The 16,763-nt window shown below is 32.5% G+C and overlaps 1 protein-coding gene and 1 long non-coding RNA gene across 5 annotated transcripts in view; one reads left to right on the plus strand and one right to left on the minus strand.

Annotated features, from left to right (window-relative positions):
- Window positions 1–16,763, plus strand: part of LOC145254751 (discoidin domain-containing receptor 2-like) — a 546,415-nt gene that overhangs the window by 404,915 nt on the left and 124,737 nt on the right. The gene's annotated exons all lie outside the window — the stretch shown is intronic.
- Window positions 1–16,763, minus strand: part of LOC145254752 (uncharacterized) — a 163,998-nt gene that overhangs the window by 59,707 nt on the left and 87,528 nt on the right. The window lies entirely within an intron of this gene.

A 16,763-nucleotide genomic window follows, 5' to 3' on the forward strand; every position in this document is an offset into this window, starting at 1 on the left:
TTTAGTGGAAATTTTTTTTTTTTTTTTTCGAAGAACTTTGTTCCATAACGGATTCGTAAAGTATAACCTTTTTCGATATTTGCATTTTTTAATGTCTTTATTAAACTGTACAAGTACCAAATGAACTTTAGAAAATATTATGCCAATTTCTCTCCCTTGAATTATGCAAAATGTGATTTCAAACATGCCTGTGTTTCGCATCCACAGGGTACAATGATATAATTGTTGTCCTAAAGAAAAGAACACTACAGCTTTATTTTTAAATTTTTATTTCAAAGAATCAATTCTGGTAAATTCGTTATCTAGTATAGCTGACAGCTCTTCAATATAGCTGCTTTCAACTTCAATCACTGCTTCAATGCGGCCTTTTCCACAAGTGTCAGCGGGAGCTTGGCGAATACTCGGTGGATGACGGTGATCAGGTTGGCTTTGGTATTCTGGGAGGTAATGGTAATGTTCTCAATGTATGACCAAGCAAAGTAGTCTAGCGGGTTCAGGTAGGGGGAGAAGGGGGACCAGTAACAGAAGGGTACAAAGTCATAGCACTCCTTCTGAAGCCAAATCTGGATCTCTTTGGACTTGTGGGCCTCACTTGAAACCACACCAAAGACCATAACTGTGGCTGGAAACTTTGTTTTCATCTCTCTGAGCGCGCCCCTGTTATTTGTGACAATCGCCTGTTGTCATAACCTGAATTGGTAGAGAGCATGAGTTGTACAGCAGCGTTTCTCCGATCTCACTCGTTGAACATTGTGTCACTTTCAGACACGATAGAAGTCTTTTATCGCTCCTGGGATTTGTACACAACTGGACGACTAGTAGATAGCTTTCAAAAAAAAAAATAAAATAAAATAAAAATAAAACGAATTTCATCAAATGGAAATGGAATCATGCCGTCTTTTCTGGGGCGACAGTTCTATCATTCCACCCTGTTCTTCTTGTTCTTTACTATTAATTAATTAACATCAAGTATTCAAATAAACTTGTTAAAAATTCCAGTAACTTAGTACCTTTACCGTTCCAAATGACTTCTGGTTTTGAAACTTCTCAGAAGTAAACGGTGTTACTGAATTTGCTGAAAATGTAGGTCAGAACATAAGAACATCCGTAAACTGATTTTTACAGAAATGACAAATACTGAAAGTGAAATATTTTTTAGACATAATAAATAAGAACATCCGTAAACTGATTTTTTAAAAATAAATCTTTTTGTTTATGAAAAATTTTATTTACAAACATTTCTACGAAAATAATATTTAATGCAAAATATTATTTGGGTATATGTTAAATAAATGGAAACGAAAATGAATGTTAACATAGTTAAGAAGAAATTAATTTTTCACATAAATTTAATAAAATAGGCATAAAAAGAATGTGTTTTTCTAAATATAATTAAAGTTAATAATAAGTAAAGGAATGTAATATTAGCAAGGTTTTCCGTTGGCTAGGAACAAAGTGTAGTATCTGTTCTGATACTACACTTCACTTCTGTTCTTAGTCAGTAGAGAAGAAATCCTTCATAACTGGAACCATTTTTATTTTTGTTCCTATCCAGAGTGTCTTATTTTGTGGAGCTGGATTTTCCCCATATTAAAAACTCTTCCCTTGTGGGGAGGCAAGTAAATAAGAACACCATTTATTTTCAAGATGTTTCAAAACCGCACATCATTTGAATTGGTAAATACACTAAATCAACAAAATTCCTATTTCACAAAATCAAAAGACAAAACGTAATTTTTTTTTTTTTTTTTTTTTTGTCCCCTAAAAAAATCAATCATTTTTTTTTGTTTGTTTGTTTATTTTAAATTCTGAGCCACGCTGGGTAGATACAACTAGTTTCGAATATTAGAAAAACAAATCCTGTTAAGTTTGTATTTGATTCAAAGAAAAAAATATTTTGGTCATTTCAAGACTGGATTCATACCTTTTTAATCTTTTTTTTATATATATATTTTTTTTAATTTTAATAGATTTTCCTGTAAAATTAACTTTCTTAAAAATTACCCTTTTTTTTTTTTATTATTAGTAAATCTTTCAGCAATCTTCTAGGTTTCTTAATGGATCAAAGCAAATTCCATTTTTTTTTCTCTCTAATTGCTCTGTGAATTCTACCAGCTGTGACTGTTCAACCCACTTGGTAAATTATTCCTTCCAAAAGCAGGACACAAAATAAGAAATCGTTAGCTTGTTAATTTTTTTGTTATAAAGTTGTTTCTTTTTTATTATTTTATTTTAATGTTTTAATTTTATCAACTTTATAGATTTGATTGATTGATCTTTTATTGCTTTTCTATTTTATTTATAAGCTCGTTTTATTTTTTATTTATTTTGTGTCGGTATTCATGTTTTTCTTTTGTCCTTTTTCCATCTAAAGTTTATGTACTATTTTAAAGGGGTTGCCCTCTTCTCATCTTTTAATGAGTGCTTCAAAGTAAGCTCGCTCCAAAAATGGTCGCTTTGTAATTAGTAATTTGTAAAAAACAAAACAATAAAAAAAAAAATTCCATTTTATTTGTCTTTTGATTCCGAGGAAAAAATCTTTTTTTTATAATTCTCAATCAATAAAGATTTTCAATGAATAAAAATAAAAATATTTTTTTAATGTGGACTAATTACAATGGGTGGCTCAATGGCAGAGAGGTGTCAAAAGCACATAAAAAGTAAGATCCGAAGACACTTGTAAACTCTGCGTATCTGATCTGTTCTTCTGTATGCATCCAAGATATGGACTATGAATTCCAATTCCATAGCCTGTGTGAAACGAACTGATAAGTCTATAACTGCAAGAACCAATTCATCAATGGTAGAGTTCGGGGATCATCATTGTCCAAAGCGGAAGATTAAATTGGTTAGGTCATGTGCAAAAGATGTCTGCAGAAGATCAAATAAAATTAGTTTTAATAAAAATTAGATGTGTGGTCCACAAAAAGTGGATATACCATGAAACAATTAGTAACGGTTGGTGAATGGTAACCTGCAGGACTGAAGCAGCATGTACGACTTTTAACTCATCGATTGAAAAGATGTATCACAATCACATATCAGGGGACAATTGTATATTGACTGTGTGTATTTAATCTATTCCTGTGTATGTGAAATATGGACTACGAATTCCAATTCCGTAGCTCATGTGAAACAAATCAAGAGATCAATCATTCTAAGAACCATAAGAGTTAGGGTTCATCGATGTATAGGAAGATATGATGGTTGATCACCAGTTTTAGGGAGGCGATTATTAGTTTTTAGGGATGTTCACGGTTTTGGAGGTTTTGCTTTAAAGTGTTTTGTAATGGGAGAAAATATTTTGAGTCGGATTCAGTGAAAAAGTTTTCAGTGAAAAAGTTTTCAGGGTATATAATCAAATTTGTCAATGAAAGTGTTAGGGTTTATCGATATAGAGGAAGTTGTCCAAAGTAGATTAAATTGCTTTGTACAAAGGATGTTTTTGAAATAAGCAAAGAAATTGCTTTTAATGGAGATAGGTGGTATAACAAAACAAAAAGAAAAAAAGTGAGTAGACCTCTAAGGAATTAGAAAGGGTTGGTTGCTGAAGGAATGGAATTGTTGAAATTGATAAATTAAGCTGTGATAGAAGATTGCAGAGACAACAAAGAAGTTTTAACCCATCAAAAAGAGAAGAACATAAAAACGAAAAGAGAGAAGAGTCATCTTGAATATAAGTTCATATAAACGATAGAAGAGAGTGGAATGGTTTTTCTTTTATAAAGCATTTGTCCTGGTTTCGAAAAATAAAATTCACTACATATTATGACGTCAAAGCAAGTGCTGACCTGTATCACAGGTCACTTGATGATACAGTTGAGAAGCACACCTGGAGGCCTGTTGATAAATGTTTGATTTTTCTGAAATTTTGGGAGGAAATGAAGTCAACGATATTTGAAAATACACACAATAACATTGTGATCCATATTTTAGGATAAGAAAAACGTGTTGAAAGATAAATGAAAATTTGTGTTTTTGTTCTAAAAACTGATAAGTATTAAACAAAATAAAGAAATAATTAAGATGCCTGCGAAAAGATATGATCACCATAATGTTTTAACAGAACATTTTTTAACTTTACTTGTTATGTGCTAAACTAAACTTCTTTATTGGATAATTAGTCCTTGCGCTAAAGAGCAGGACACAAAATGTTTTAAATAATAATAATGATAGAATAACAATAACAAAGACTTTCGCTGGTGAGGACTACTATTGAGCGTAACCAGTTATACAGCCCTTTTGAAATTTTCATCTCTATTTTTCTCGTTAACTATTTAATATTTTTAATGAAACCTATATGAAATATGTTCTTTATTAAATTTTTAAGATTTTCTATTCTGAAAGAAGTTTTAAAAAATTTAATCTAAAAAAGTTATTTTAAAGTTTTTGTTAAAAAAAATTCAGATTTTCTCATTATTCAGACCTGTATTACAAAGAGGGGGTTGGGGGTTGCAAAAAATGAGTTGTGGTGTGAGGAGAAATACAAACTGAAACAGAATATGCAAACCTGTAATAATACAAAGAGGGAGTTGAAAAAATGAGTTGTGGTGTGAGGAGAAATACAAACTGAAACAAAGAATATTCAGACTTGTAATAATACAAAGAGGGGGTTGCAAAAATGAGTTGTGGTGTGAGGAGGAATACAAACTGAAATAGAGAGAAGGCGAGTTTTAAAATATAATCTTAAAAAGATAAGATACTTAAGATGAATTATTGACCAAAACGGTTATTTTACAATCTAGATAAAAAAAAAAATGTACCAAGTAAAAAAAAAAACAACAAAAAGACGAAATTTTATATCTTATATATTTTGCTTCTACATTATCTATAATATAAATCTCACCTGTCTGTTTAAATGTATGTATGTATGTTTGTTTGTATGTCTGCCTAAAACTTTCGATAGAGGTGACGGATTTTCACAAGATTAGTATCATTTTGAAACTTAAAATCTCGGACGACAAATATAAAAAAATTGGCCAAAAACAATTCCTTCACCCTTAACTGAGCAGTTTTCTACAAGAAGAGATCGATTTTTTTGCAAGTCATTGTCTCGGTCGTGTCATAGAGTAGCGGTAAGATGCCAGATTTTCTTTCACTTTCTTTTCCACCTTTGCGTCACAGCTCGAGCCTGCCTGCCTACTGCCACTTTTTTTTTTTTTTTTGGCTCAACACACACCTCCAAACACCCAGGCAATGCCATGCACGCAGGCTAGTCCTTATATAAAACTAAGTAGATTATTTTGCCATCTAATTTACATATGTGTTTATCGTGTGTACAAACGCATTGTATAAATAAACTCGAAAGAGTTACTCTTTTTTTCTAAATTATAAGAGAGACATATTAATAAATATTAGAGAGTGGTTGAATTAACATAATGAAAATGAGTGAAAGAAATATATCGATAGCTTATACAGTTATAAATTATGGCTAATGAAAAAAATTCAAACAAAATTTCTTGCAAACATAATTTAATCCTAGAATTAAGGAATATTTTAGCACGTATTTTGTGTTATTAAAGTATATAAGCAGAAAGACTTATGGAAACAAACGTTGATTTACTCACATTTAGTATAATAATAGACATTGTACTTTAGCATTAAACGATTTTAAAATGATTGATATATCGTAAGAAAGAATATCAAACATTAGATGTGTCATTTTTATATATATATATATATATATATATATATATATATATATTAGTGTTGGGACAATTAATCGGAATTGAGAATCAGAAAAATTGGGACTTTTGATGGCATCAAAATCGGAAAAATGTGTGTCTATTTTCCAATGTCAAAAACGATTCCTTTAATTATCTTTTATTTGATTTTGACTGAGAGAAAATCTCCGACTGCTTTTAGTAATAATGAACCAATAAATATTTATTGATTTGAAACGACCAGTAGAATTAAAATCAATAGATACTCCCCCCCCCCCATTAATGTGTGTTTTTACGTTTGAGAAAATATATGCACATTTGAAGTGTGTTTTTACAGTGATTGGGAAAAATAACTTTATAGTTAAATGTTTAGAAATTTATAAAGAATTGGAGTAGGTAATTGTATTGGAATTGGAAATTTAGTATGGTATCAGTAATTGTATCGGAATCAGGGAAAATATTGGAATCATCTCCTCACTAATATATATACACACCTGTGTAAGATTCGTGGGAGAGAAACCCAGCAAAGTGCTCGATTATGAAAAAAATATCGAAATAAGAGTGAAATATTTATCTATTTATATTTTACAGAGGGTCAGAAGAACATCAGTTTAGGTTTTTCCAATGTTTTCCAAATCTTTCGTAACACACACGCATAAATTTAATGAACACTCTACTTAAATTTGATCTCCCATTGGAACGTTCAGTTTCACAACTATCAAAACATTGGCCAATGAACTAGTCACATTTCGTATCTTTAATGTTTGGGTTGAATTTCCAGTATTTCCACGAAACCGAAGATACCAATGGAAAATTAAACTAATATATAGTGTCTACTAAAATGCTCTTCTAAAAGTAATTGAGCGCTCTTGTTATTTCTTAGAAACCACTAAAAATGACATTATATATAACAGAGGCATTTTCTTTGTTCATTTGTAGAAAGGGGCAGAACACAGGATTGATCTCCTTTGAGATCCATTTTCGAGTTTTGGGATTTGAGAAGGAAAGGAAAATCATAGCATTTGAATCTTAACTTTTTATTTCTAAATGTTTTTTTTTTTTTTTTACACTGACGACTCCACCATCGTCATTGGTTGTAGATATTAGTCTAAACACAAAAGTTAAACGCCATCTTATTGTAGCCATAACAAATCCGTCCCAGTTAACACATAGTTATGTTTCTGAGAATGTGTATGAAAAGCGTTTCCTTCTTTCTTACTTGCCTCTCTCTTTCTCGCTCTAATTCTCTCTCTCTCTCTCTCTCAACTCACCTCTCTCTCAACTCACCTCTCTCTCTCTCTCTTAACTCACCTTTCTCTCTCTAAACTCTCCTCTCTCTCAGCTCACCTTCCTCTCCTTCTCTCTCTCTCTCTCTCTCTCTCTCAACCCCTCCCTCTCTCTCTCTCACCTCCCTCTCTCTCTCACTCTCTCTCAACTCACCTCTCTCTCTCAACTCACCTCTCTCTCTCTCTCAACTCACCTCTCTCGACTCACCTTTCTCCTTCTCTCTCTCTTAACTCACCTTTCTCTCTCTTTCTAAACTCTCCTCTCTCTCAACACCTCCCTCTCTCTCATCTCATCTTTCTCTCTCTTTTTAAACTCTCCTCTCTCTCAACTCACCTTCCTCTCTCTCTCTCTCTCTCTCTCTCTCTCTCTCTCTCAACCCCTCCCTCTCTCTCTCAACTCACCTCCCTCTCTCTCTCTCAACTCACCTCCCTCTCTCTCTCTCTCAACTCACCTCCCTCTCTCTCTCTCGACTCACCTCTCTCTCTCTCGACTCACCTCTCTCTCTCTCTCTCAACTCACCTCCCTCTCTCTCTCTCGACTCACCTCTCTCTCTCTCGACTCACCTCTCTCTCTCTCTCTCTCTCGACTCACCTTTCTTTCTCTCTCTTTCTAAACTCTCCTCTCTCTCAACACCTCCCTCTCTCTCTCAACTCACCTCTCTCTCTCTCAACTCACCTCTTTCTCTCTCTCAATTCTCTCTATCTCATCACCTCACATCTTACTTTTAAGCATCCTACTTACACAAATCTTGTATTGTCATAAGGGCTAAACTTTCATGCATGAAAGCACATAACTGAAGCAAGCCGCATGTTTTCATAATTAACATAACACAACCATTTTTTTCCTCCTTTCTTTTTCCTCCTCTCACCCCCCCCCCCCCACACCACCACCACCACCATTTTTTTTTTTTTTTTTTCCCAACTCCTCCTTTTCACCAAAGTTTTAGAGTGGCGCTTTTCTTTTCTTCACGGAGCATCTAATACTTAAAAAAGCAAAACATCTTTGATTTTCATTGAGAAAGATGCAACAATAAAAGCAACCGAAACCAAACCCGCCGTCTTTCCTCTTTTCTCTGTAAGAAGTTTTAGTCCTTGGAGCATGAACCACCTTGATGGTTTATCCAACCCCTCATTCCAATATCAACATCAGCATCTTCATGTAAGCATCAACAATGATACCATGCAGGCTAGCACCAGCTGTTTGCATCAGCCAACGCTGATATGCCTGAGTTATGTCCATTCTCTCCCGCCAAGCAGATATATCAATTGCATAAACATAAGCTATATCTTTTTACAATGATAGTTTTTTTTTTTTTCTTATCCTTTGTTGTTTATAAAAATAAAACCAAACCCAATGTTTATGTTGAACGTCCCATTCTAGCTACTGCTGTTCTTACTGACGTTTCTATATCTCAAATTTTACGAGTGTCTGAACCAAGCTACCTTTCTGGCACAAGTGTATTGGTGGGCAGCTGAGAGCACGAGTTCTTATTTCTCACAAATTGTCGGTCTTTAATGACGGAATCACGATTGGTTAACTATCTCTTGCAGCCTTGTTCAACATCTTAGTGCATTGGCTACCATGGTTCAGAACCATTGGCGCAGTCCAGGGAAGAAGTTTTGCTGTTTTATTTTACAGCATGGATAAAAGATTTTATGCTTCAAGTTCTTTATATCTTCAAATATTTATTCATGGCGTTTGGTTTGGTTGTTTTGTAGAGGAAAATGGTTTTTGTTTTTGCAGAACATGATTGAGTTTTGCGAAGAGAAAAGGGGGAAAAAAAACATAAACAATAACACCAATATTCAATACATTTTAGGTCAGGAAACCTGTATCTTCAGCCAGCCTAATATTGTAGCACCGAGCCAGGGAAGAAACCAGCTACATTCAACTAGTATGAATTCTGTTGTAGATGCGGTTGTCGTACCAGATTCATAATTCTTTCTATTATGGCCGTTGTTTAGGAAGTTTAGCCAAGTTGTAAACAAGAATTCCATACTCCCCCCCTCTAAAAAAAAAAAAAAAAAGATCAGACTGGAATGGTAAAATTGTGCACAGCATTCAGTATTTCAAGAAAAACACCCGTCTAGCTAAAACCACTGTCAATAATTTTCCCCACTCTTTATCTGTGCCGAAATCAAAACGTAGATTCCATAAACAATGCTTCTTTCTTAGAAGTGCACACCTGTGGAACTCTCTTCCGTTTGCCTGTTTCCCACCTGACTACAACTTAGATGTCTTCAAGTCCAACATAAAAAAATTCCTGATAAACCGCCCCCTTAAGTAATGACAATTTATCAAATCTCCATTACTAACGATTACTACGATACTATCCCATTGATTACTGTACACGCAATAACCCTTATCCTTGAGTGGCCTCTGGGCCTTGATAAGTGATAACTCCATGTAAAAAAAACAAACTTGGTATTAGTCAAACAATGAAAAGAATTCCTTTAGGGATGAAGAATTTGGCAAAATATATTGCTTATTATTTTAGGGGATTAGTGTTAGCTTAAAAAAAGATAAGTTTTATTGACCTTCATTTAACCTCCATCTTGTTTTTTTTTTTGTTTTTTGTTTTTTTTTTTACTTTGTTTTACTGTTCTGTTTCTGTTGTTTTTAAATATTTTGGATTTTACTACAATATTATCCCATTTTTTAACTAAAAACTAATCCTCACAAAAATGCACGAACAGTTACCATAACTTTATTATAATTAATGTGAATTAATCAACGTTTGTTATCGTAAGGCTTTTACATGCTTAGATATTCTTTATTTCTCAAATTCAGTTATGTTTGAAAAAAACAAAAGATAATCCCATTTTAATTATTCTGATTAGCCTTAATTTGTGATTAACCGAACAAGTCATTTCTCGCAGTTTCTGTATTTTGTTCCTCCTCCCACTCTATGTTGATTCAACCACTCTTTTATTTTTTTATTAAACATCAGTGTTCATTCGACTTTTTTTTTTCTTTTATCATTCTGGATTTTTTTTTTTTTTCTGTCTAGTCTTTATCCTAGGGTAGGGTGCCTATATATATATATATATATATATATATATATGTGTGTGTGTGTGTGTGTGTTGGGACAATGTAGCGTAATCAGGAATAGGAAAAATCCAAACTTTTGGGAATATTGGAATTGGTATCAAAATGGGAAAAATTTGTGCTTATTTCCCAATGCCAAAACGATTGTTTTAATTGTAATTTTTTTTAAATTTGATTTTGTTTTAAAGCAAAATCTCCCACTATTGGTACACATGAGAAAAAACAAATATCTATCGATTTTAAACAACCGGTAAAACTAAAATTTATAGACTATCTCTTCACAAGTGTATTTTTTACGCTTGAGAAAATATCTGTACATTTAACATGTGTTTTTACGATGATTGGGGGGGGAAAATAGCAACTCTATAGTTAAATATTTAGAGATTTATAACCAGAATCGGAATCTGTAATTGTATCAGAATCTTGAAAAAATATTGGAATCGTCCATCTCTCTCTCTCTCTCTCTCTCTCTCTCTCTCTCTCTATATATATATATATATATATATATATATATATATATATATATATATATAGAGAGAGAGAGAGAGAGAAATAATCGCATCATATATATATTTATGTGCGTGTGTGTATATATATATATATCTCAAGTATTGATATGTTAGATGCTGTGCTATTTTGGTGTGAGTTTTTTTAATTCTACAAGATATCTATATTAGGTAATCAATTGCACCTAATGACATGGTTTCATTGTTATGCATTTACCTTCAAACAACAAGGTGTAGTTATTTTGTTTTGTGGCATATCAACCCTTTTCGAATTATTTAATGCCAAATCTAGTCATTTTGAAAAACGTTTTTAGGTTTCAAATTCCTTATATTTGCAAATATTTATTCAAGGTGTTTGGTTTGGGGTTTTTTTTTTTTTTTGTAAAGGAAATTTTTTTTTCATAACATGATTAAGTTTTGCAAAAGAAAAGTAAAAAAAAAAAAGGGCAATAAAATCAATGTTTGGTGCATTTTAACTCGGGAAGCCAGTATCTTTATATAGTCTTTAGATAGTGAGACCAGATCAGACAACAAAGTTCACTTTTCATGTGTTAATATACTTAGTGAACTCACATAAAATTGGCGAATCAACTGCAAGCTTTGTCAGTTTAAAATACAAACCGTTTAAATTTAAATCCTATTTTAAGGTCAGTGTTACTGTGCTTCCGTCTGATTGGTTAAAATTTATTTGAATTTAATGAAGTTAAAAATATCTCCATTTCATTGATTCGTTTGAGAGTTAATTTTACAAGTTTAAATGTGGCAAGGAATTCAGTCAGACCCAACTGAACCAATTATTTCTTTTTTCTTTTTTTTTTTGTTTGTTTGTTTGAATTCGGTCAGTACGAAGAGAGATCAGAGTTTGATGCATCTAATGCATGCAGTTGGGTTTTAAAATGTAAATCTGCACTTGTATACCCCAACCCACCTAACATTTGCCGATGCCGAACGTTTTCTATTCAAACAGTTTCTTGCCTTGGTTTCTCAGCTTAGAAATTCCCTTCTTTCTATTTTCTAACTGTACCGACATGCTGAAATTGAAATGTAATGTGAATTTGTTGCACACCCACTATAAATCTGGCTCTAATCACAGTAATTCTTTATGTCTTTAGCAAATATATCATGCCTGGAATGAAATAAAGTTTTTAACATGAAAACAAAATCTATGTTTCCGCAAAGACCCATGGTGCAGTGGTTAGAGTACTGGGAAAAATCAGTTGCAAAAATGATATTCTCCTGAAGGTTCAAGGTTCAATTCTTAGTGTGGGCGACTGAAAAATACAATTGCGAATTAATTAGAACCTCTATTCAGTCATGGCTGTTAGAACGAGAGCATGCTACCCCTGTGAAGTAAGTAAAGGGTTTCGTTCGAAATTTTGTCCAAATTCACGAATTTTACAAGAAGATTCTTGAGTTCGATAAGAAAAACCTCAAGAAGGTTGGAGGTTATATCGACCAGAACGTTGTGAAAATGATACAAGATGAGAATAGTAGTTTGAAAAAGCCAAATAATGCAAAAAAAAATAATAATAAAAAATCTAAATAATATGAACAAAATCTAAATAATACAAAAAAGTATATAGAGAAATAAAAAGGAACAAACCGTATTATGTGTTCATCAACGTTTCGTCTTTATTTCGAGACTTCCTCTGGATGAAATAAAGACGAAACGTTGATGAACACATAATACGGTTTCTTTCTTTTTATTTCTCTATTTTGTCGGAATACTATTTTCATTATTTTCATCAAAAAAGTATATATATATATATAAACATATATATATATATATATATATATATATATATATATATATATATATATATATATATATATATAAATAATATTGCATCTGGCACATCAACTTTTGATTCTGCCTGGTGATTTAAAAAAAAAATTTTTTATTCTTTCAATATGTTTTAACAATATAAAATATCTTTAGCTTCAGTTTGTTTGAAAAAAAAAATTTATTCTGGTTAGGAAGATTGTTACGATGGCAATAGTTTTAATAAATCAACTGATGTAATAAAGATAAATATTCAACACTTATCTCGCTTACATTATGTGAACAATTACTGAGCATTTTTTGCCATCTATTCTTCTCTTTTCTCTTTATTAATAATATTCTGTGATTTTTTTTTTTGTGTGTATATGTATATTGCATTTCTTCTGTTACTTCTGCAGTTTACAGATCGTGCTGAAATTTTATTATTTTAGAAACCCATTCTAAATACAAAAAGTGGAGGTTTCATTCTTTATTTTCACCTAACAATTTAGTAAACATAAGAAACCGTAAAAACTGAGTTTAACTTGAAAATCCTAAAATAAAGCATGGTTTTTAAACTGCAGAAGCATCTTTTTAATTTTACTTTTAATGTTAGTTTTCTTGGAAATGAATTTTTTTTTTTTTTAAATTACATTTTCACCCCAAACAAGGCACGTTGCCACTTTGATGTATGGGGTTACTATCAGGGGCCTAAGTTGCAGGGGTACTATGTAGGGAGTTAAGCAGCAAGATGTCTGGTCACATTACACTTGAACTTCTGCATGTCAGTACAGTTGGGGAATCAGGAAACCGGAAAAGAATTCCAAATTCCTGCAATTCTGGGGAAGAAGCTATTAGAGTAAAAGGCTTTCTTATATCTCGGGATCTCAACTGTGTAGGGGTGGGACTTTGCTGCTTGTCGGGTTTGTCGGGGGTATTTTTGTCAAGGGGGTACATGGGCTTGTAGTTCGTCAGAGCATCCACCATTAAAATACTTGTAAAACCAGCAGAGGGATAATAATAAAAAAGAAAATTTTATTTCCTTCCCTATATTAACTTTTAAAAATGTGCAACCAAAAAATAAATTTTTTAAAACTTATATTACAATATTAATTTATTTTTATTTCGAACTATTATTCTCATCTTTATTATATTTATAATAGTACGAAATAAAAATAAATTAATATATAATGCTCATCTCAAAAATGAATTCCAATTAAGGAATAATATATATATATATATATATATTTTTTTTTATATTACAATGATGAAACCTGGGCAACACCAGGTAGATACAGTTAGTTTTACTAATAAACTTTTAATGCAACGTTTGAGACCAATGCATTAGTCACTCAAATAGTCACTTTTAAATCATACAAGTCAATATATTGATCTACTCGGGCCTTTTATCTACTCCCCCCCCCCCCTTCATCGAATCCGTTATTATGCTAGGGTTTCCACCTTGGTCTATTTTGTATTTTATTCGAATGAGATGTTTTATCCGGCACCGTTCGAATAGTCCAACAAAAGAAGCAGTGTATTTGCAGTGTCAAGTTGGGGAGGGGTACCGCTTATCAAGGCCAATCAACCACTCGAGAATGATAAGGTGTCAAACCTCCTGGTCAAAAGGAAAAATAAATAATAAACCTGGAAAGTGAGTGAATAATTCTTTTAACTTTCAGTAAGAAAAAAATTAAAAAATAAAAATTTAGGTTTATAGGAGGTAATACAATGCAGAGATGTAACGGATAGACACGAACTGAAGCAACTAAACATAAAGGAAGGGTTGTAAAGATATATATATATATATATATATATATATATATATATATATATATATATGATGATTGCAAACGTCTTGTCAGACGAGTGCCACTCCCTCAGACACTTAATGTCCATGAGCCCAGAAACGACTTTTTTTTTTCTTAGTTCTACTGGTGAATTCACACGCACACGCAGGCATGATACTGAAGACGGTCATTGAGATCAATTATTACATGTTTCCAGCATTTCAAGCCTCCATGCGTCATAACTTTTCCATCGCCACAGGACCATTTTTATAGACAAATGCCTGAGGGAGTATCTATACACAGGTGATGTTACAGAGTCTTAGCTTTGTACGACAGCTAAATCTCTCTCTCGGTTCAAAATGTTGAGATCCAGCAACAAGCAAGAGCAAGGTAGCCAGCAACAAGTAAAACTGCAGACCAGCTTAATGCGGATACTGGTCTCCCGCTTTATGGTTTTTTTTAAATCAGAGACTTGCTTCTCCTAGAAAGGTTGCCTTCACCACGGCTTATAGGAGCCCTCTCGAACCCCAACACACAAACACACATGGTGCTAGTTGGCCGTTGACCCCGAAAAAGGGTTCATTCGCCCTTTGGAAGGTCTTGTTTTTAATCCTTCAGGGAGACTAGCCACCCTCCTCACCAAGCAAGTCTGGTGGGGGAACCAGTTTAGTTGCCAGTGACCCGACCATGAGGCAGGTAGTACTGGGTTACATGGTACCAGTAGCATATGACATGACCTGACCTGACACACTTTTATATATATATATACTAGCAAAAGTACCTGTTGTTGACTGGGTTCAAAAACAGCCTACAGAAAATGGACTCTGATTTATGAAAGTATAATAGGCTATGAAAAGGAAGGGTTGTAAAGAGATAGCTTCGAATTTGGGGGTATCAAAACCAAAACAAAATATGATGAAAGTAAAAATAAAATAGATAAACCCCATAATTTATTATACCATACCTGTTCACACTGAAACACTTATCACAATATTCTGTGGATCTATATTAAAAAACCTTGTTAAACTTTGTGACATATTTCTATTCTATGGAGGTCAGGCGCGAACGAACACCCCATAATTTTATTATACCATATTTCTTCAAACTGAAACATTATTATCAAAGTATACTTACGCAGATAGATATGAAAAGTCTTTATTAAAGTTTATGCCTATTTCCATTCTATGAAGGCCAGGCACAAACGCAGACCCCACAATTTTATTATACCATCCCTATTTAAGTTAAAACATACTTATCAAAGTATTATTATGTACATCTATATCGAAAACACTTGTAAACGTTTTTTTTTAATTTTTTATTTCCATATGTTGTGGACCAGGCGCGTACGCAGACCCCACAATTTTAATGAATCCTCATTATGCCAGATCAAACATACCCATTTCCTGTGCCATTATATGTGATCAGTTTTCTATAATAGTCAACCATATAGGAGTCTATTCGTGACCAGACACACACACACAGACGTTCAGCTTTATATTATAGTTATTACTCCTTTGTCAGACAATAAATTTTGTTGTAATTCTATATAATTTAACTCAGAATTTCCATTTTTATTATTATTGCTCTGTATCGTATATTGAGCTTTCTTTATCTGCTTGAGATCGTCTTATAAATATTGATACTAATATTTATTTGGAGTTTATGTGTACAGTATTATACAACCTGTATTCTTACTGCACTTCAGTAATTCTTTCATATCTATCTATCTATCTATCTGTCTGTCTGTCTATCTATATATATATATATATATATATATATATATATATATAATTATAAATATATATATATATATATATATAATTATAAAACTCAAATGACCTTGTAACGAGTGATGTAACCCACTTTATATATATATATATATATATATATATATATATATATATATATAATACAATATTTTACATGTAATATTTTCTTACTTGCGTCAGATGGTTAGGTAGCATGTCTGTGTTGCAATATATCAGGAAATCTTTCCCTTTGTCAGGCATGAGTTTGACTTTCAGACGTGTATGATGAGTCTATAGACCCAATATGCACGTCTGAAAGTCGAACACACTATTGCCTCTTATAAACCTAAATCTTTATCTGAACACAGCGTAATCATGTTTACCCATGAGTTTTTATTAGAACACGAAAGTACAAAATAAATGGTCGTTTGGAAAGACCAGGTGCATTATATATGGAAAGATGATGATGATTTAACTTGCAAAAGAAATAATACAGCGCTGAAGACAGCCTTTGCAAGTACTGTAACTTGCTAATCCAAACCCTTGTTGACACAACGGATCAATGTCTCCTGGACAAAGAAATTCTGTTCTCAATCATGTGGTGAATCTCTCAAAATAGAGTATGCAATTATTATTATTATAAAAGAGATTAAATTCTCTAAATGCTGTAAACTAATTCTTTAACTAGCTTTATTAAATTCATCCAGTTAATTTTCATGCTATTTTTAAATATAATTTTAAAAAAAAAACCCTCAAGAGGATTGGAATGGACAGAAGATTACGTAAGAGGAATTTATTATCCAAGAGAACGGCTCAACAAATATTTGTTTATATTAGACTTGAAGACACTCATGTTGTAGTCAGTTGGGAAGCAACCTTGTGATATTTTGTTCCGTAGTGGGTATAATCTAGGAAGGAAACTTTCTTCATTGAAGTTCTGTTTGGCTTCTGTTGCAGAA

The sequence above is a fragment of the Euprymna scolopes genome, chromosome 30 (assembly GCF_053919585.1).
Source record: "Euprymna scolopes isolate OS-2025 chromosome 30, ASM5391958v1, whole genome shotgun sequence".
Taxonomy (NCBI): Eukaryota; Metazoa; Mollusca; class Cephalopoda; order Sepiida; family Sepiolidae; genus Euprymna; species Euprymna scolopes.